General features: G+C 43.9%; 2 protein-coding genes across 14 annotated transcripts in view; one reads left to right on the forward strand and one right to left on the reverse strand.

The window, feature by feature from the left end:
• The window catches only part of BCKDHA (branched chain keto acid dehydrogenase E1 subunit alpha), a 446,963-nt gene that overhangs the window by 202,528 nt on the left and 221,423 nt on the right, over positions 1-23,012 (forward strand). The window lies entirely within an intron of this gene.
• DMAC2 (distal membrane arm assembly component 2) overlaps positions 1-23,012 on the reverse strand; it is a 188,174-nt gene that overhangs the window by 88,223 nt on the left and 76,939 nt on the right. The gene's annotated exons all lie outside the window — the stretch shown is intronic.

Here is a 23,012-nt window from a genome sequence, read left to right on the forward strand (position 1 = left end):
TTCTATCTGTCACAGACCTGGACCCAAAACAATCACATAAGTTCCCACATCTTAACCACAGTTGACTACCGGTCCTAAGAGTGCCAGAGTCAGGTTACCTTTAACTTCTCCGCCTTTAACAGTTGCCCCGACTGGTGGAACCCGGTCATATGCTTTCTCTATGATCAGGTAGAATATAACTGTCTCAATTACTGGGTAGAAACCAATGGCGGGTGTCCATATCATTATTGTAACATGCATTTTACTTACCTTGACATGTCATACACCAAGTGGCAGCAACCGGCATCAACAGTTCAGTTAGTCAGATCATACGGACGAGGAGAAGTGCCTACATTCTTCTTTACCATTCCTGACCCGTGGGACCCTCGGTGGGCATCAGGTATAGAGGCTCACCTTTACCGGCACGGCTACGAATCTTATCCCGTAGCCTGACTCAAGATTTATAGAGCCTATGTCAGGGTCACAAGCAGCTTCATCAGCCTGGCCTCCAACATCAAACAAGAAAAAGTCATCTCAGCTCTAGCCAACCCAGACAACACAGCCAACTCAGACAACAAGCCTCAGGGCACTGGTAACCCTTTTTCTTGGCTAACCCTAGTCAGAGAAGGGGCCCAGGTAGTACATATAGTCAGAGTGCACAACATCTCCCGTTGTTTCTTGTGCGCAGCATTAAATAAGCCCCCACTGGTTGTGGTACCTTTACCTAGCCCTTTTAACTCCTCTAACCTAACCCCCTCCTTTCCCCATCCCGGCCAAACCCTGGGGGAAGTTTCTTTGTTCCAAGACCCGCTTAGACTACAACTCCCCTTTTGCTACTCCACCCCTAATGCTTCCTGGTGCAATTGGACAGGATGGGCGCCTCCAAATCTCACTGCACCCCCAGGCGGGTATTTTTGGTGCAACTCCACCCTGTCAAAAACTCTCAAGGCTTCCAACACTACCTTATGTGTTCCCATCTCCCAAGTCCCCAGCCTCACCCTGTACAGTGAAGCTGAGCTATCCTCTCTTCTGCCTGTTACCCGCCCCCGCCAGGCAAGAGCAGTATTCCTTCTGCTAATGGAGTCTCTTTAGCTGAATCCCTCGTGGCCTCTGGCCTTGGAACCGGAGCCTTAACTCATTCTGTCCGATCCTCTCAAGACCTTTCAGCCCGATTACAGGTAGCAATCGAAGCTTCGGCAGAATCCCTGGCTTCCCTCCAACGACAGATCACCTCAGTGGCCCAGGTGGCAGCCCAGAATCACAGAGCACTCGATCTCCTTACGGCTGACAAAGGCGGGACCTGTATGTTCCTCAATGAAGAATGCTGCTACTACATCAATGAGTCAGGACTAGTAGAAACCAACCTCTTCACTCTAGAAAAAGTCCGAGAAGGACTCCACAAAAAAACCTCAGGATTAGAGTCCCCACTCAGGGAGTGGCTGTCGTCCATGGCCGGCTGGTCCTACCCTTCCTAAGCCCCTTACTAATCATTGGCTTCTTACTGCTCATAGCTCCCTGTATCCTCCGCTTCATCCAGAACCGCATAAAAGAAGTCTCCCGGATCACTGTCAATCAGATGCTGCTCCACCCCTATACCCAAGTTCCGACCTCCGAAAAACCCCACGACGACCCATAATAGCAGGAAGCAGCCAGATGAACACATCGCCCCTTTTTTCTTATTAGAAAGAGGTTGGAATGTTAGGCAGGGATCTAGACCCGACATGGCGGCGCCAGTTGGCGTAGCAGGCCCTTTGTTCGAGCAGGCCCTTTGTTTGAGACTTCCTTTCCTCTTTGAACACGCCTTCAGACTTACATAGGTCAGAGGTTCCAGCTGGGCAACCACACTCCCCCATGACCTGCAGCTCACCTGCATTCCACAAGTTTGTAAACAGCAGTTTTGGTTAACAGTTTCCAAAGACCCCTTCCTCATGACCCTTACTCAACTCCTGCCTTAGTAGTTTCAAGACCTCCCAGGCCCTGTTTGCACAACCAGCTTCCCTACCTCTCAGGCTATAAGAAGCCCCTACCCTCCTTCCTCAGTGCGACTTCCTCAGGCTACACTTTTGGACCGAGGAACCTCGCCTGCAAGCCCTAATAAAAGCTGTTCTCACTGCCATTTGCCTTGTGTCTTCGTTCCTGGTTCGACTCCAGCCTCAGTTTTCCTTTACAGTAACACCCAAGTCATTTCAAATATGTGAAAGATCATTCCAAGAAAGATGGCTGCACATAAGCCTAGACAGGGAAGACTACAATAATACGTAACCCTCCAGTGCCTGGACACTGGGGAACATCTACTAGCATCAAAACCATCCAGGAAAACAGGAACTCACCAAATGAACTAAATAAGGGACTGGGGGTCAATCCTGAAAAAACAGAGGTATGTGACCTTTCAGACAGAGAATTCAAAAGAACCATTTTGAGGAAACTCAGAGAAATTCAGGAGAATGCAGAGAAGGAATTCAGAATTCTATCAGATAAATTTAACACACAGATTGAAATCATTAAAAAGAATCAAGCGGAAATCCTGGAGATGAAAAATGCAATAGGCCTAGTAAAGAATGCAGCAGGGTCCTTCAAAGGCAGAATGGATCAACCTGAATAAAAAACAGGCTAATTGAAAAATACAGTAAAGGGAGACAGAAGAAAAAAGAACAAATAACAATGAAGCATGCCCATAGAGTCTAGAAAATAGCCTCAAAAGGGTCAACCTAAAATTTATTCATCTTAATGAAGAGGTAGAGATGGCGATGGAGGCAGAAAGTTTATTTAAGAAGATAATAACAAAGAACCCCCCAAGACAAGAGAAAGATATCAATAACCAAGTACAAGAAGGTTATAGAACACCAAGCAGATTTAACCCAAAAAAGATGACCTCTAAGCATTTAATAATCAAACTCCCAAAAGTCAAGGATAAGAAAAGGATACTAAAAGCAGCAAAATAAAAGACACAAATAACATACAGTGGAGCTTCAGTACATCTGGCAGCAGTCTTTTTGGTGGAAACTTACAGGACAGGAGAGACAGGCCTGACATATTGAAAGTGCTCAGGGAAAATAACTTTTACCTTACAATAGAATATCTGGCAAAAACATCCTTCTGATATAAAGGAGAAATAAATACTTTTACAGACAAAACAAAAACTGAGGGAATTCATCAATGCCAGACATGTCCTATAAGAAATGCTAAAGGGAACACTTTAATCAGGAAAATAAAAACATCAGTGAGCAATCAATAATCATTTGAAGGTACAAATCTCACTGGAAATCATAAGTACACAGAAAAATGCAGAAGAGTATAACGCTTTAACTGTAGTGTGTGAACTACTGTTATTCTAAGTAAAAAGACTAAATGATGAACCAAGAAAAAAAATACCAACTGCTGCAACTCTTGAAGAAATAGACAATACAATAAGATATAAATAGAAATAACAACAAATTAAAAAACAGTAGGATGAAGTTAAGGAAAAGCGTTTTTACTAGTTTTCTTCTTGCTTGCCTGCCTGCCTGCCTTCCTTCCTTCCTTCCTTCCTTCCTTCCTTCCTTCCTTCCTTCCTTCCTTCCTTCCTTCTCTTTTCTTTCTTTCTTTTCTTTTTTTTTTATTTAAGGCAAATCACATAGAGTTGTTGTCAGTTGCCCCAAGGGCTTGAAAGATCTTGCCCAGTGCGGATTCGCTAAAGTGGAATCCGCCGCGACTGGGGAGGTGGATTTCAGGCCAGAAATTTTCTGGAACCTGGGGCCCCACACATGCTAAAAACAGGAGTAAAGATACAGATCCGAAAGATTTTGGAGTACTTGGAGCCCAGAAGAGAAACCTGAAGAGGGCAGCGTGGAGAGCTCAGAAGATGGCAGAGACCACGGAGCCCAAACAATCCAGAAAAAGAGGCAGGGACAGGGGATGGGGGCTCCCAAGCATTCAGAGTGCACCGGCTCCCTCCAAGGTCGCTTTCACACTGCCAGGGCTTCCTCTGCAGCTACGCTTTACTCTGTCCCAATCAAAATGTGTCCCTTGAAGGTCTCAACCCCCATGGACTGGATCTGGGCCTCATTTACTCTGGGGCCTCAAACCTCAAGGAGGCCAATGTCACTGTGCTTCCCATTAGAGTTATCTCAAATTAGTAAATGCCCCTTATGGCACCCACAGTTTGTCCTTATTCCTCCCTGAATCTTCTTCTGAGGGAGAAAATTTTCAAACAGGTCCAGGATTTACTTCCAGATTTTTGCCCTCTGAAACCTCCTCCTTCCCTACACCCAGTCCAGCTCCTCATCCTCAGTCCCTCAGATCCCATGGAGGTGTCCCCTGCAATGGGTTTTCTCCAGATTGAGAGTTTCCCCTCCTCAGTACACAGCCCAGAGACTTACCCTGTCCTGAGCAGCCAGCCACCGCATAAACAGCCATGAGACCTCATTCCAGCGAAGCAGCACTTTATTTGCACAGTTTCAATGATTTTGTCTTCCCTGGGACAGGGAGGAGCTCAGGAGAGCACCATCATCAAAATTTCCTGGTGGTTATTGAATCACGGCAGCTGGGTAGCTCAGGAAACTCAACTGAATTACCCTCTTCCTCCTGAAATGAAAGGAAACATGCAGGACTCGTTAGCTGATAAGGTTTCCTGACAATTGTGTAAATGTCGTGCTGAATTTATGAACCGAAAATAAACCTGAACGACTTGTGCTGCTTGTCCAGGCATCATCTTCTTTAGGAAACATGAGATGTTGTTTTTGAAGCGCTTCAGCAGCTCAGATGCAAGGAAACCTGGGTTGTTGAGTACATAGATGAGCATCTTCTTGATTAGAAATGTAAACACGGTGATTGAGGTTCTCATTTGCTAGTTTTCAGACATACGTCATTAATTGGTCAGTACACCATGTTTCTATCTCATCCTTAAGAGAATGGACCACTTCATCCACTTGCATTTCCATGGCCACATTCATTGGAAGTGAAGTAAATGAGCCCATCATAAGTATAATGAGAGTTCTGTTGGTTTCAGGCAAAGTTATATAATGGCATTATCCCTGGACAGCAGGCGTCATTTTATAGAAGGTGATGTGGAGGGCACGTGCCAAGATGGCCGATTAGAAGCAGCTGCCTTCCTGTGAATGAAAAGCGCTGTGAATTTTGAAATAAGTGTGTGAACAGAAATATCCAGGTTCTCACATTGGGGCTCACTAGGCAAACAACTTGTCCCACCAGAACAAAGAAAAGGGAGGTGAGTGATGAGCCACCTGGTATTGGCACACAGCCAAAGGAACATTCTCCGTTAGCCAAGAGAAGCATTGAATCACTATGTAACCCCGCTCTGGAAACTATGCTTCTCCCATGAATCTTTGCAACCCGTGGATCAGGAGATCCCCTCATGAGCTCAAATCATAAGGGCCTTGGGCCCAGTACACAGGGCTGTGTGGAGTGTTTTCAGAGCAGCCATTCAGACACACACAGAGACCCAGGAGTTTTACATACTCTGGCATTGGGAAGCCGGGAAAGGTGGGAGTTCTGTCTGTACATTCCGCCAGGAAGGGGGCTGAATTCACGTGTTATAGGAGTTGTTAAGAAACTATTTTAGGCAGATACAGAGCAAAAGATATCCTTGGGAAGTTTCCTTTCTTTTTGAAGCAGCTCCAGAAAGGATTCTTGTCTAGCAGGAAAGCCCGGGCTCTTAGAGCCCTCTGGGAATCTTTGATCTGCAAATGCCGGCCATTGGAAACTGGGTCCACCTAAACATGGCGATTCCCGCCCTCTTCTGGCCCTTCTCCCAACCTGTACCTGGCAACAGGCTGCGCCACATATCCGCATGTGTGTAGGACATCATTTCCCCAAGCATGTGCATATTCAAAGGCTAGGGTGGGAGCGCCAATTTTTAGGCCGGCTTACTTAAATGACATGCCTGGTCAAACCAATCCCCTGAGCCCTGTGCAAATCAAACACCACCTCCCGCAGCCTCTTAATATAACTGGCTGGTATCCCCAGCACTCCGGGTTTCCTCTTTAGGCTTCGGAGACCCCACTCCCTTTGTCTCTGTATGAGGACAGCATCTTCCTTCTTTCTTGCCTGTTAAACTCTGTGCTCATTAAAACCACTGCACGTGTATTTGTGTAATTTTCTTCAATTCAATGTGTGAAACAACAGCCCTGGTGTTCCTGCACTCATCGGAGCCATATTACAGGGAGCCAGGTAGCCTCATTCTACTGTCCCCACTTCCAAGACCCCTCTCAGGTTAAGACCCACTAGCTTGGAATACTAGCCAACAAGTGGCAATAGGTTGGAGGCTGCCTGAGACTACCGAGATCTGGGAGGTTGGGGCGGCCACCATCTCTGTGTTTCCCTGGACTCAGACACTCTAGTTTGTGGGCTCCAGGGAGTCCAGTTGGTCTGCAGCAGAAAGGATTCCCCCACAAGGCAGCACTGCTGCTGTGCCTGGTAGTGGCCAGACTGTTTCTTTCAGTTTGACGTTGATTCATCCCTTTTCAATGGATAGGTCCTTCCTGTGGAAATTTCAGGAACTCCAGCCAGGGTTATATGGTTGGTGGGAAGCCTGATCTTTTTCTGGGATGGAGGCCCTGGGGGAAGGGTCAACTGCCATCTGTACAGTTGTCAACTCAATCTTTCCAGCGGAAGCAAATGAACAAAGCTGCCAGCATCACATTTTCTGACTTCAAATTATATCACAAAGCCAGTCACCAATATGGCATGTTACTGGTATAAAAACAGACACACAGATCATTGTAAAAGGCTAGAGAACTCTTTGGCACAGAGTCAAAGGAACCTGTACACACAGCCAAGGGAAGCAGTTACCGAGTGTGTGACCCCTCCCAGAAACCATGCTTCTCCCATGGATCTTTGCAACCCAGGGTTCAAAAGATCGTCCCATTAGCTCATGCTATAAGGGCCTTCTGTTTGATAGACAGAGCTGTGTTAGGTGTTGGCGGAGCAGCCACTCAGACACACACAGAGACCCAGGAAGAATATACACTCTGGCCTTGAAAAGCTGGGCAAGTCAGGAGTTCCATCTCTACTTTCCCTCAGGAAGGCCCCTGAATCCAGGGAGCCAATTCTGTGGGCCCCACTTCCAAGGTACTTGTCATGTTAAGACCCACTGGCTTGGAATACCAACCAATCAGAGGCAATAGGATGGACACTACCTGAGACCACAGTGTTCTGGGGAGGTGAGAGCGGCCACCATCCTTGTGTTTCTATGGACTCAAACACTCTAGCCTGCAGGCTCCAAGGAGTCTAGGTGGTCTGGTCCCTTACAAGGCAGCACAGCTGCTGTGCCTGATTGTGGCCAGACTGTTTTTTTAAATGTGACCTTGATTCATCTTTCCTCACTGGGTGGGGCCTTCCTTTGGGAATTTCAGTAACTGCAGCCAGGGTTGTGTGGTCGTGGGAACCCGGATGTTTTTCTGAGATGGAGCCCCTGCAGGGAGGGGCAGCTACCATCTCTGCAATTGTCAACTCAGTCTTTCCAGCTGAAGCAAATTAACAAATCTTGGGGCATCAAATTTTCTGACTTCAAATTATAATACAAAGCCATAGTCACCAGTACAGCATGGTATCAGTTTAAAAATAGACACACAGATTGATGTAACATACTAGAAAACCCAGGAAGTAAACCACACATTTATAGCCAACTGATCTTTGACAAATCTGACAAGAAAATATATTGGAGAAACACACCCTTTTTAATAATTGGTGTTGGGACAATTGAATTGTTATATGCAGAAGAATAAGGCTGGACTCCTATTTCTTACCATACTTACAAAAGTCAATTTAAGATGAATTATAGACTTAAATATATGTACTGAAATGGTAACAATATGAGAAGAAATCTAGAGAAAAGTCTTCTGATCATTGTCTAGTAAAGAGTTCATGACTAAGACTTCAAAAGTACAGGTAATAAATAAAAAAATAGACCCATGCAAATTTAAACAAAACTGAAAAATTTAATTAATTAAATTCAAAAGCTTTGTTTAAACCAAAAAGCTGCTGCACAGCCAAAGAAATAATCCTCTCGACAAAGTGAGCAGATCACCTGCAGAATGGAGTAAATTATCTGTAAACTCTTCATTTGACAAAGGACTAATATTCTGCCTCAGCCTCCATAGTAGCTGGGATTACAGTCATGCACCACCACACCTGGCTAATTTTGTATTTTTAGTACAGATGGGTTTTCTCCATGTTGGTGAGGCTGGTCTCAAACTCCCGTCCTTAGGTGATCTGCCCACCTGAGCATCCCGACATGCTGAGATTACAGGCATGAGCCACCAGACCCGGCAGAATTATTTATTTTTTTGAGACAGGTCTTGCTCCATTACCCATGCTGCAATGCATTGGCATGATCTTGGCTCACTGCAACCTCTGCCTACTGGGTTCAAGCAATTCCTAAGCCTCAGCCTCCTGAGTAACTTGCACCACAGGCAGGTGCCATTGCACCTGGCTAATTTTTTGTATTTTCAGTAAAGACAAGGTTTTGCCTTGTTGGCCAGGCTGGTCTCGACCTCCTTGCCTCAAGTGATCCACTGGCCTCTGCCCCCCAAACTTCTGGGATTACAGGTGTGAGCTCCCGTGCCTGGAGAGGAGACATTTTTTAAAAGAACACATACAAATAGCCAAAAGATATATGAAAAAAATGCTCCACCCTATGAATCATCAGAGAAATGCTCATTAAAATTATAATGAGATATCTTACTCCAGTCAGTATGAGATATCTTACAGCAGAATGAGATGTCAATGAGATATCTTACTCCTCAATAAGTATTATTAAAGATAAAAACATAACAAATGTTAGTGAGAATGTGGAGAAAAAAGAACTCTTTTACATTGTTGTTGGGAATATAAATTAGCACAACTTTTATGGCAAGCACTATGGAGATTTCTGAAAGAACTCAAAACAAAACTAGCATTCGGTCCTGCAATTTCATCACTGGATATCTAATCAAAGGAATAGATCAAAACGACAGCTGCACACATATATTTACCACAGCATTATTCACAGTTACAAAGATATGGAATCACCTTACCTGTCAAACAACAGGTCAATGAATAAAGAAAATGTGGTATATATACACAATGGAATACTATTCAGTTATAAAACAGTAGAAAGTATTGTCTTTTGCAGCAACATGGATGGAACTGGAAGTCAATATTTTCAGTAAAATAAGCCAGACGTAGAAAGCTAAATATCACATTTTTCAGTACAGTCATGGTGGTTCACACCTGTAATTCCTATGCTTTGGAGACAAGTATGAAAGGATTGTTTGATGCCAGGAGTTCAAGAGCAGCCTGGGCAATATAGTGAGCCCCCATCTCTGCCACAAAAAATAAATAGAAAGAGAAAAAGAGAAAGAAAGAAGGAAAGAAGAAGAAAATGAAAAAAAAGAAAGAGAGAGAGAGAAAGAAGAAAGAAAGAAGGAAGGAAGGAAGGAAGGAAAAGAAGGAAGGAAAGGAAGGAAGGAAGAAAGAAAGAAAGAAAGAAAAAAGGAAAAAAAAAAGAAAGAAAGAAAGAAAGAAAGAAAGAAAGAAAGGAAGAAAGAAAGAAAGAGAAAGAAAGAAAGAAAAATAAAGAATGAATTAGCTGGGCATGGAAACATTTGCATATAATCCAGGCTACTCAGAAGGCTGAGGCAGGAGGATGATTTGTGCCAGGAGTTTGAGGCTACTGTGAGCTATGATCACACTCCAGCCTGGATGACAAGAAGGGATAGTGTTTCAAAAAAAAGCAAGATGACTCTGTTCCAAGATGCCTGAATAGGAACAGCTCCAGTCTGTAGCTCCCAACGTGACGGATGCAGAAGATGGGTGTTTTCTGCATTTCCAACTGAGGTACATGGTTCAACTCAGTGGGACTGGTTGGACAGAGGGTGCAGCCCACAGAGGGCAATCTGCAGCAGGGTGGGCCATCGCCACACCGAGGAAGCACAAGGGGTCAGGGAATTTTCCTTTCCTAGGCAAGGGAAACTGTGACAGGCAGTACCTGGAAAAACGGGACACTCCCACCCAAACACTGTGCTTTTCTAATGGTCTTAGCAAATGTCCCACCAGGAGATTATATCCCATGCCTGGCTTGGTGGGTCCCATGCCCATGGAGCCTTGTTCACTGCTAGCCCAGCAGTCTGAGATCTACCTGCAAGGCAGCAGCCTGGCAGGGAGAGGGGCATCTGCCATTGCTGAGGCTTGAATAGGTAAACAAAGCAGTGAGGGAAGCTCAAACTGGGCTTAGCCCACTGCAGCTCAGCAAGGCCTGCTGCCACTGTAGACTCCACCTCTGGGGGCAGGGCATAGCTGAACAAAAGGCAGCAGAAGCTTCTGAAGACTTAAAAGTCCCTGTTTTACAGCTGTGAAGAGAGCAGTGGTTCTCCTAGCATGGTGTTTGAGCTCTGAGAATGGACAGACTGCCTTTCCAAATGAGTCACTGACCCCCGTGTAGCCTAACTGGGAGACACCTCCCAGTAGGGGCCGAGTGACACCTCATACAGGTGGGTGCCCCTCTGGGACATAGCTTCCAGAAGAAGGATCAGACAGCAATATTTACTGTTCTGCAACATTTGCTGTTCTGCAGCCTTCACTGGTGATACCCAGGCAAACAGGGTCTGGAGTGGACCTCCAGCAAACTCCAACAGACCTGCAGCTGAGGGACCTGACTGTTAGAAGGAAAACTGACAAACAGAAAGGAATAGCATAAACATCAACAAAAAGGACATCCACAACAAAACCCCATTTTTAGGTCACCAACATCAAAGATGAAAGGTAGGTAAAACCACAAAGATGGGGAGAAACCAGAGCAGAAAAGCTGAAAATTCTAAAAACCAGAGAACCTCTTCTCCTCCAAAGAATTGCAGCTCCTCACCAGGAGTACAGCAAAGCTGGATGGAGAATGACTTTGACAAGCTGACAGAACTAGGTTTCAGAAGGTCAGTAATAACAAATTTCTCTGAGCTAAAGGAGGATGTTTGAACCCATCACAAGGAAGCTGAAAACCTTAACAAATATCAGATTAATGGCTAACTAGAATAAACAGTGTAGAGAAGACCTTAAACGACCTGATGGAACTGACAACCATGACATGAGAACTACATGACAGATGCACAAACTTCAACAGCTGATTCAATCAAGTGGAAGAAAGGGTATCAGTGATTGAAGATGAAATTAATGAAATAAAGTGAGAAGAGAAATTTAGAGAAAAAAGAGTAAAAAGAAATGAACAAAGCCTCAAGTAACATGGGACTATGTGAAAAGACCAAATCTACATTAGATTGGGGTACCTGAAAGTGATGGGGAGAATGGAACCAAGTTGGAAAACACTCTTCAGGATATTATCCAGGAGAACTTCTGCCATCTAGCAAGGCAGGCCAATGTTCAAATTCAGGAAATACAGAGGACACCACAAAGATACTCCTCGAGAAGAGCAACCCCAAGACACAAAATTGTCAGATTCACCAAGGTTGAAATGAAGGAAAAAATGATAAGTGCCGGTAGAAAGAATGGTTGGATTACCCACAAAGGGAAGCCCATCAGACTAACGGTGGATCTCTCAGCAGAAACCCTACAAGTCAGAAAAGAGTAAGGGCCAACACTCAACATTCTTAAAGAAAAGAATTTTCAACCCAGAATTTCATATCCAGCCAAATTAAGCTTCATAAGTGAAGGAGAAATAAAATCCTTTAAAGACAGGCAAACACTGAGAGATCTTGTCACCACCAGGCCTGCCTTACAAGACCTTCTGAAGGAAGCATTAAACATGGAAAGGAACAATCAGTACCAGCCACCACAAAAACATGCCAAATTGTAAATACCATCGATGCTAGGAAGAAACTGCATCAACTAACAGGCAAAATAACCAGCTAACATCATAATGACAGGATCAAATTCACACATAACAATATTAACCTTAAATGTAAATGGGCTAAATGCCTCAGTTAAAAGATCCACAGTGGCAAATTGGATAAAGAGTCAAGAACCATCAGTGTGCTGTATTCAGGAGACCTGTCACATGTGCAGAGACACACATAGGTTCAAAATAAAGGGATGGAGGAAGATCTACCAAGCAAATGGAAAGTAAAAAAAAGCAAGGGTTGCAATCCTAGTCTCTGGAAAAACAGACTTCAAACCAACAAAGATCAAAAGAGACAAAGAAAGCCATCACATAATGGTAAAGGGATCAATTCAACAAGAAGAGCTAACTATCCTAAATATACATGCACCCAATACAGGAGCACCCAGATTCATAAAACAAGTCCTTAGAGACCTACAAAGAGGCTTAGACTCCCACACAATAATAATGGGAGACTTTAACACCCCATTGTCAATATTAGACATATCAATGAGACAGAAGGTTAACAAGGATATCCAGGACTTGAACTCAGCTCTGCACCAAGCAGACCTAATAGACATCTACAGAACTCTGCACCCCAAATCAACAGAATATACATTTTTCTCAGCACCACATCACACTTAATCCAAAATTGACCACATAGTTGGAAGTAAAGCACTCCTCAGCAAATGTGAAAGAACAGAAGTCACAACAAACTGTCTCTCAGACCACAGTGCAATCAAATTAGAACTCAGGATTAAGATGCTCACTTAAAAGCGCACAACTATATGGAAACTGAACAACCTGCTCCTGAATGACTACCGGGTAAATAATGAAATGAAGGCAGAAATAAAGATGTTCTTTGAAACCAAAGAGAACAAAGACACAATGTACCATAATCTCTGGGACACACTTAAAGCAGTGTGTAGAGGGAAATTTATAGCACTAAATGCCCACAAAAGAAAGCAGGAAAGATCTAAAATCGACATCTTAACATCAAAAATAAAAGAATTAGAGAAGCAAGAGCAAACACATTCAAAAGCTCTCAGAAGGCAAGAAATAACTGAGATCAGAGCAGAACTGAAGGAGACAGAGACACAAAAAACCCTTCCAAAAATCAATGAATCCAGGAGCTGGCTTTTTTAAAAGATCAACAAGATTGATAGACTGCTATCAAGACTAATAAAGAAGAAAAGAGAGAAGAATCAAATAGATGCAATAAAAAATGATAAAGGGGATATCACCACCAATCCCACAGAAATACAAACTATCATCAGAGAATACTGCAAACAAGTCTACACAAATAAACTAGAAAATCTAGAAGAAATGGATAAATTTCTGGACTCATACACCCTCTCAAAACTAAACCAGGAAGAAGTTGAATTCCTGAATAGACCAATAACAGGCTCTGAAATTGAGGCAATAATTAATAGATTACCAACCAAAAAAAGTCCAGGACCAGATGGATTCACAATTGAATTCTACCAGAGGTACAAAGAGGAGCTGGTACCATTCCTTCTGAAACCACTCCAACCAATAGAAAAAGAGGAAATCCTCCCCAACCCATTTTATGAGGCCAGCATCATCCTGATACCAAAGCATGGTAGAGACACAACAAAAAAAGAGAATTTTAGGCCAATAATCCTGACGAACATCGATGTGAAAATCCTCAGTAAAATACTGGCAAACCGAATCCAATAGCACATCAGTAAGCTTATCCACCACGATCATGTCAGCATCATCCCTGGGATGCAAGGCTGGTTCAACATATGCAAATCAATAAACGTAACCATCACCTAAACAGAACCTATGACAAAAACCACATGATTATCTCAATAGATGCAGTAAAGGTCTTTGACAAAATTCAACAGCCCTTCATGCTAAAAACTCTCAATAAACTACGTATTGGTGGAACGTATCTCAAAATAATATGAGTTAATTATGACAGACCCACAGTCAATATATTGAACAGGCAAAAACTGGAAGCATTCCCTTTGAAAACCGGCACATGGCAGGGATGCCCTGTCTCACCACTCCTATTCAGCATAGTGTTGGAAGTTCTGGGTAGGGCAATCAGGCAATGGTGCTGGGAAAACTGAAAGAAATAAAGGGTATTCAATTAGGAAAAGAGGAAGTCAAATTGTCCCTGTTTGCAGATGACATGATTGTATATTTAGAAAATGCTGTCGTCTCAGCCCAAAATCTCCTTAAACTGATAAGCAACTTCAGCAAAGTTTCAGGATACAAAATCAATGTGCAAAAATCACAAGCATTCCTATATACCAATAACAGACTGAGAGCCAAATCATGAGTGAACTCCCATTCACAATTGCAACAAAGAGAACAAAATACCTAGGAATCCCACTTACAGGCGATGTGAAGGACCTCTTCAAGCAGAACTACAAACCACTGCTCAACGAAATAAAAGAGGACACAAACAAATGGGAGAACATTCCATGCTCATGGATAGGAAGAATTAATATCATGAAAACTGGTCACACTGTCCAAGGTAATTTATAGATTCAATGCCATCCCCATCAAGCTACCAATGACTTCTTCGCAGAATTGGAAAAAACTACTTTAAAGTTCATATGGAATGAAAAAAGAGCCCACATTGCCAAGACAATCCTAAGCAAAAAGAACAAAGCTGGAGGCATCGCGCTACCTGACTTCAAACTATACTACAAGGCTACAGTAACCAAAACAACATGGTACTGTTACCAAAACAGATATATAGACCAATGGAAGAGAACAGAGGCCTCAGAAATAACATCACACATCTACAACCATCTGGTCTTTGACAAATATGGAAAAAACAAGAAATGGGGAAAGGATTCTCTATTTAATAAATGGTGCTGGGAAAACTGGCTAGCCATATGCAAAAAGCTGAAACTGGATCCCTTCCTTACACCTTATACAAAAATTCATTCAAGACAGATTAAAGACTTAAATGTTAGTCCTAAAATCATAAAAACCTTAGAAGAAAACCTAGGTAATACCATTCAGGATACAGGCATGAGCAAGGACTTCATTACTAAAACACCAAAAGCAATAGCAATAAAAGCCAAAATAGGCAAATGGGATCTAGTTAAACTAGAGAGCGTCTGCACAGCAAAAGAAATTACCATAAGAGTGAACAGGCAACCTACAGAATGGGAGAAAATTTTTGCTATCTATCCATCTGACAAAAGGCTAATATCCAGAATCTACAAAGAACTTAAACAAATTTACAGGAAAAAAACCAAACAAACCCATCTAACAGTGGGCAAGGGATATGAACAAACACTTCTCAAAAGAAGACATTTATGCAGCCAACAGACACATGAAAAAATGGTCATCATCACTGGCCATCAGAGAAATGCAAATCAAAACCACAATGAGATACCATCTCACACCAGTTAGAATGGCGACCATTAAAAAGTCAGGAAACAACAGATGCTGGAGAGGATGTGGAGACATAGGAACGCTTTTGCACTGTTGGTTGGAGTGTGAACCAGTCCAACCATTTTGGAAGACAGTGTGGCGATTCCTCGAGGATCTAGAACTAGAAATACCATTTTATCCAGTGATCCCATTACTGGGTATATACCCAAAGGATTATAAATCATACCACTATAAAGACACATGCACACGTATGTTTATTGTGGCACTATTCACAATAGCAAAGACTTGGAACCAACCCAAATATCCATCAATGATAGGCTGGATTAAGAAAACGTGGCACATGTACACCATGAAACACTACGCAGCCATAAAAATGAATTAGTTCGTGTCCTTTGCAGGGAAATGGAAGCAGTTGGAAACCATCATTCTGAGCAAACGATCACAAGAACAGAAAACCAAAAACTGCACGTTCTCACTCATAGGTGGGAACTGAACAATGAGATCACTTGGACACAGGGTGGGCAACATCACACCCCAGGGTTTTTCCTGGGGTGGGGGGCAGGGGGAGGGATAGAATTAGGAGAAATACCTAATGTAAATGACGAGTTAATCGGTGCAGCAAACCAACATGGCACGTGTATACATATGTAACAAACCTGCACATTGTGCACAGGTACCCTAGAACTTAAAGTATAATAATGATAAAAAACACAACAAACAGAAACAAAAAGAAGAAAACAAACAAGGATGACAAAAGAAAGGAAGAAAGAAAGAGAGAAAGAAGAAGGAAGGAAGGAAGGAAGGAAGGAAGGAAGGAAGGAAGGAAGGAAGGAAGGAAGGAAGGAAGGAAGGAAGGAAGGAAGGGAGGGAGGGAGGGAGGGAGGGAGGGAGGGAGGGAGGAAGAAAAGAAAAAGAGAAGAGAAGAAAAGAAAGAAAAGAATGAAAGAAAGCAAAGGAGAAAAAAAGCAAAAAGAAAGAGATGAATTTTTGGGGACATGGGAGGCGCAACCTCGCTTGCACCAACAGAGAGTGAAGATTGAGCCACACTGTCACTGCCCGGGGTGTGTTCTGGTTCCTGCCAGGGTCATCCACTTCAGTTCTGACTTTACATTCTCATTCTTTTGCTTTCTTTATCACTTTCACAAACTCAGTGTGACTTTGTGAAACCAAGTATATGAACAGGACAGGGGATGTAGGAAATAGAATCTACCATCTGGGTTCACCGGCTGTTGTGACTTCTCGTGTTGAGCTCAGGGTGCTTTAATGAATTCTTGAGAGACATGCCCATGAGGTGAGGTGTGGAAACTAGAGGCGGGCAACAAGTGTAGGATGTCTTGGAGGTCTGGGATCCTAGGCAGTGGATGCAAATCAAATCATAAGGATTGAGTGAAGAATTTTGGTGTTTGGCATGATTGGGGATGAGGAGAATGTAGATTGGCAAGTAAGTGGCTTTGGGGAAATCCTAGGAAGGGCTGAGGACTCTGAGTGGGGGATGACCTACCTGTTCCTGGGAGAGTAACTCAAGCTGGCAGAGTGAAGTTGACCAGCCACTCTTCCAGGTGCAAGTGGGTATGAGAGAAGGAATGGAGTGTTGAGAGCGAGGTTAAAATTCATAATTTTCAGACACCAAAATGTAAAATTTTCAAAGGGAAGAAAGCCCTACTTTTAGAGTTTAAAACAGTCGGAGCTCACCATTTCCATAGGTGCCCCATGGCTTGAGTTTGACATGCTATTTGCATGGAAGATCAAGCTATCATTTGTCCTTTTAGGCAGAGATGGCAGAATCATGAGCTGGCAAATTGTGCCGTCACAAAGTCACTTTGAAAGGTGTGTGCTTAGTTTACCACTGGGTTTCGCCATTTTAAGATCATTAATGAGTCTTGACAAGGAGCCGTGTATGTTCACTTTGCCCTGTGTCCTATTATTTTACTTTACAGTAGGTTGCTAATTCAAGTTGTAAGAATGTCACTGGATGGATGAGCTTCATTCGAGTATGGAAAAGTCGGAGGCTTTACAGGGCTACAATCTGGTCTTTGGTCACCAGAGGGAGGCAGCCCATCAGGGCAATCTGGAGTGGCCGTTATTCATCCTGGATGACTGGCTGTTCTACAGTGTTGTGTCACTATGAGTCTGTAAACTGCCCCCTGGGAGCTCAGAGCAGTCTCTTCTGGAGCCATGATGTGCTTCAGGGATACACATTTTTGAACCTACAATACAAGTAGGGTACAGGCAGAAGAAATCACAGCTAATTAACTGGAATATGAATAACATTACATAGACATTCATAAGTAAATATTGGTCATAGGAAAATATTGGAAAGACAGAAATGGAAGGATATGTTTTTATTCTGCCGGACATGATGGAGGCTGAATCTTTGTTTTCCAATAGAGAAGACCTTACATAATGGGTGTAAATAGAAAATCAGTTGGCAGCTGTAGAAAATATCATATAAAATGGGTTTAGTTCCACTCAGAGAAGGTTACTTGGTGTAGATCTCATGAGTGGTGCTCCATAAAGGAGAATTCAGGAACTTTCCAGTTTTCACTTGGACATAAAACACAGAAACCCAGGGACTATCATGGCAAACCGCAGTGGTGTTTCACTATACAAGAGGTGACACCATCTGGCTGGAGAGGGGATAAAAATGGATGCATTCACAGTGTTGCTCTCAGGGATAGAATAAGAATCTTATGTTCCAGCTGCAGTGGGGCTGTAGGACACCAAGTGAACACCTCCTTGGAGTTGCAGGTGACCACATCACAACACCCAGCCTGCTCTGACACCTAACCATCAGAACAGCCTCCCTCTTCAACATCTTTTATGTGTAGGTCTGCTGACTGTCCATCAGGGCTTGCTGTCTTCAGCTAGCTACAGTTTGAGCCCCAGCATTGATTAAATCCATGAATATTTGTCAATTAGTGTATTTAGCAAATGTGAAGTTAAATTAGATCCTATGTTGTAGAGGCACAAAAGCAAATTGGTGCCCTTTTAAAAATCTTTTTTTACATAAATTCCTTAATATATAAGTTAATAAATGAATTTTGAATTTCCAATAGAATCAAAGTATGAAACTTTACTCTGATTTAGTTACATATTATACATACATAATTTAACTATTTAGTATATATTTATATTAAAATATTGTATATGTATATATTTAATTACCTTTTATTTTTTCCTCCTATATCTAGGGGTTTGTTGTAAATGGATAAGTAACCTAGGGCTAGCATTATGTTTGCTAGACCTGTGGTTTGCTCAGTACTTAAAGTTTAAACTTTCTCTTTTATTTTTCTTGGATTTGTAGTCAATCAAAGTGGTAGCTTCTTTTCTTGGGGGGTGGGGTTAGCCACCTGAAGCTGAGTTTTCTGTCTCTAGAATGATAAGAGGAAAAGAGGGAGGAGGATGTAGCCTCCCTCTGGGATGACTCCACAACAACAATGAAACAAGCCCGTCTTTTTTTTTTTTTTTTTTTTTTTTTGAGACAAAGTCTCACTCTATCACCCAGGCTGGAGTACAGTGGCGTGATCTTGGCTCACTGTCACCTCTGCCTCCCAGGTTCAAGCGATTCTCCAGCCTCAGCCACCCGAGTAGCTGGGATTACAGGCACCTGCCACCATGCCCAGCTAATTTTTTGTATTTTTAGTAGAGACGAGGTTTCCCTACGTTGGTCAGGCTGGTCTTGAATTCCTGACCTCAGTGGATCCAGCCACCTTGGCCTCCCAAACTGCTGGGATTACAGGTGTGAGCCACTGCTCCCAACCCAGGCCCATCTTTTAAGCAAAATCTTTAAAATGGCTTGTATTTCTAGACAGCATATCTATATCTATATCTATACCTATATCTATATCTATATCTATATCTATCTATCTATCTATCTTTTTCTTCTTTCTGTCTTTGGATGTTTCTTTGACAAGTTCCTGATGGTACCCAAAGCCCCCTGTTGTTTTAATCTTACAACTTCCAGATACAGCCTGTGTGACTGCCCCACTGACTCCACACCCTCCGTGCTGCAGTGACCACCTCTAATCACCTGGATCTCAGGTCTGCTTACATTAAACTCACCAATTAAAACTCTGAGAAAAATCTGTTTGGATAATATTCTGTACCCCAGAATCCAAAGACAGAAAGAAGAAAAAGGAGAAAAAGGAAAAGACATATATATACATTAGCCATCTAGAAATACAAGCCATTTTAAAGATTTTGCTTAAAGGAGAACCACAGCTCCTCCACATGCTGTCACCCATTTGTTTTGCTAACAGTAATGGTACCCTGCCCTGGTCCCAATAGCTCACCTTGGCTCAACCTTGGGACAGTGAAAGAAAAAGTCAATACATGGCACCTCCATGGAGAAAATAAATGGGAAATGTCACTCCTCATTCCAAGGAGGAGTGGAGTTCACCCTCTGTGGATGCCTTCCCTATTAGGATTCCAGGAACACACCTAGCCCTTGCCCTAGATGGAGAATCCCCCTTCGCATGGGGTAGACCACTTTGAAAGCACATTACAAGTTCCTACTCAGTAACAATTTGGGGAGAACAACCTGGCTGCACTCTACAGCAGCAACACAGCAGCACAAAGCGGAGCAACTGAATTGCGCTGGAGAGAACAGCCTCACCAGTGAGGCGGCCACACCAGCTAGGATGTTAAAAGCCTCAGTATCTCTGAGATATCTTGTACTAATCAGAAGAGGTACTCTCTATTGTGCCGACTACACCAATTGCTTAAATTTGCAATCTTTAAGATGCAGAGCTCTTGCCAATGATTGTGAGAGACATAAGATAAAAATAAAGATTTATTACTTACAGGTCCTGGGGGATATAGGTCCTGTCTGGAGGACACACACACACACACACACACACAGAGTTCAGGGGCAGTATGGGGAGGACAGAGGGGAAACCCAAGGGCCAAGGCCTTTATTGGGGTACAGAGTATTATCCAAACAGATTTTTCTCAGAGTTTTAATTGGTGGGTTTAATGCAAGCAGACACGAGATCCAGGTGATTAGAGGTGGTCACTGCAGCATGGAGGGTGTGGAGTCAGTGGGGCAGTCACACAGGCTATATCTGGAAGTCCCATAGGGAGAAAGTCACCAGGAGGCAGTTGTATAAAGCAGATATCTGATCCGTCGCATTGAGGAACTGGAAGGAGGTGGAGAACTGGAAGCCATTTCAAGGGTGACTGAGCCCTGCTTCTGGTAGGAGAAAGTCCAACTTCTATCCAAAACGGATGCCAAGGCATTGTAAAATTGTAAACATTCTCAAATACTTTCTATGCATTCCTATTTTGATGATTTCTAGTTTTTACGGCCCAAATATCATCAACTTTCATTCTTACTTGGCAACATTCTGTTAGGTACAGCATGTGTGGAGGGCACCTCCTTCATTAATCCATGTGGATTTGCTCTAATTGTGGTTTTTCCATTGGTTTCATTGCATGGCTACACTATGATCTTTTACCCACACTGCTGTTGCTGGATTTGAGGCTTCTCCTCACTTGTCACATTGACAAGACATTCTGCAGTGAACATCCCCGTGCACATATCTCTACCATGTGGAGTACTGTTCCCGGAGCTCATTCATTCAACATGTATTTATGAAGTACCCTGTGCTGGGCTATTGGCTGGTCTCTGGCTTTAGCAGAGACAGAACAGGCAAGCCCGGACTTCTCAGAGCTCACAGCACAGGGAGGTCTTCAGAAGTAGGATAGTGGTCACAGAGTGTGCACATTAAACATGATGAGGCCAATGTTGCTGTAGGGACTAAACTGCAGTCCCATCAGAAGTATATGGGAATGTCCATCTCCATGTCCTCACCTTTCTTGGCATAATTATTTGAGTACTGCATGTGTTCCTGTGTTCTTCTCTGCCCATACATCAACCATATTTACCCTCTTAACTGTCCATCCTCCACCTGTCCCTAAGTGCTGTTGTTAATATTTCTGTGGTAGACCAGATGCCAGGATCCCTGAGATATCCTAAGCAGTTCCCTCTGCCAGTCCTTCCAAGAGTTCTGGTTCCACAGGTGACACCCCCGAACACAGGTAACCCCTGCAGAACCTGTGATTAACACGCAAGGCTGACAGTGAGTGGTGGGTGTTCTAGGAGGGGTCATCACCTCCATATGCAGGGTCAGAGAAGACTGAGGGGAGCAGGAGGCTGATGACTTTGACCACAAGGTAGGTGGGTGGGTATGTTTGGGTTTATAGGGAAGGGAAGAGAAGATAAGGGAAGAGGAAGGGACAGAGGAGGGGAGGGAAAGGGGAGGGCGGAGGGGAGGGGGAAAGGGGAGGGGGAAAGAGAAGGGGAAGGGGACGGGGAAAGGGAAGGGGAAGGGAAAAGGTGGACATTGCAGGCAACAACACAAAGGTTGGAACCTGCCTATTAGAACAGCAGGGAGGCCACCCAGACTGCAGCTGGGGAGGGAAGATGTGGGGAGCAGTGGGTCTAGGGGAGAAGCAGACTGTGATTGACCTTGGGGGCTGGGCGGTGAGCACAGGTGTGTTACGTGTGTCTGTCCCAGTCATAGATATGAGGAGGGGTGGGGCCGCGAGTGGCCCCTGGTTCGGTGGGATTTCCTAATGCCTGCTGTTCATCAGAGCCTCTCCATGCAGCAGGTCAGTATAGATCTGAGGCTGTGTATGGGAGGGGGAGCTGGTGGTCCAAGGCAGCCTGTGGTGCTCACTGTCCCTAGGGGTGGGAGGAGAGGGATGAGGGCACCCCTGTGCAGTGAAGCCTCAAGTGTGTGGAGTCACAGGTGTCTCACCTGGTGATTCTCGTCAGACACATGCCTTGGATGAGGATGTCAGGGCCAGAGTCATTGTCATTATTTTTTGAAATGTACATGGCAGGGACCCAGGTATCCAGGGACCCAGAGAACAAGGCCCCTGGTGAGAGAGGGTTGCGTGGGGCTGAGCTCAGAGTGGGAGGGACTCCGGAAAAGACAAAGCCTCAACCTCACCTGTCAAGGGCCATGCCTGTTTCCAGGAGAGATGACAAGGGTGACCCAGGACAGACATTGAGTGTGAGGACAGGGCAGAGAGGACCCTGGTGACTTCTCAGGTGTGGGATGTTAGGTGGGGTTTGTTCCCGTCCAAGGCACAGAAGCCCTCCAGTGTACCCTGAGTGCTGTGTGTGACCAGCAGGGACACTGGAAGGGTTGGACTTGTGCCTCTTGAAGGCAAGGCTGGGTCTGTAGGACCAGAGATACCTCTGTGGGTAGGAGGTGATGGGAATGAGGAAGATGAGGGTGACTATGAACATATTTTAGTTCCCTGGGGATGTGTGCTGAGGAGGAAGTGGCCTAGAACATTCCTTTTCTGGGTAAAGTGAAGTGGGGATGCGGTGTGGATTGTGTGTGTGTGTGACAGAGCCTCGCTCTATCTCCCAGGCCGGAGTGCAGTGGTGCAATCTCGGCTCACTGCAACCTGTGTCTCCTGGGTTCAAGCAATTCTGCCTCAGCCCACCGAGTAGCCAGGACTACAGGCATGTGCCACCAAGCCCAGCTAAATTTTTTTGTATTTTTAGTAGAGATGGGGTTTCACCATGTTGGTCAGGCTGGTCTCAAACTCCTGTCCTCAAGTGATCTGCCCCTCCTTGGCCTCCCAAAGTGCTGGGATTACAGGCGTGACCCACTGCCCCCGGACGCGGTGTGGATTCTTCAGTGTGTTCTGATAGCCGTGTGTCACTACACACTTGTTCTTTGTGTCTTCACATCTCCTCCTATTGCATTTTAAAACATTTTCATAGTATGTGGTTTTGCCTAATAAAGTATTCTCATTATATATATATATGTATATATATATTTGGATAGATAGATAGATAGAAAGATAGATATATAGATAGATAAAT

This window comes from Macaca thibetana, chromosome 19 (assembly GCF_024542745.1).
Source record: "Macaca thibetana thibetana isolate TM-01 chromosome 19, ASM2454274v1, whole genome shotgun sequence".
Lineage (NCBI taxonomy): Eukaryota > Metazoa > Chordata > Mammalia > Primates > Cercopithecidae > Macaca > Macaca thibetana.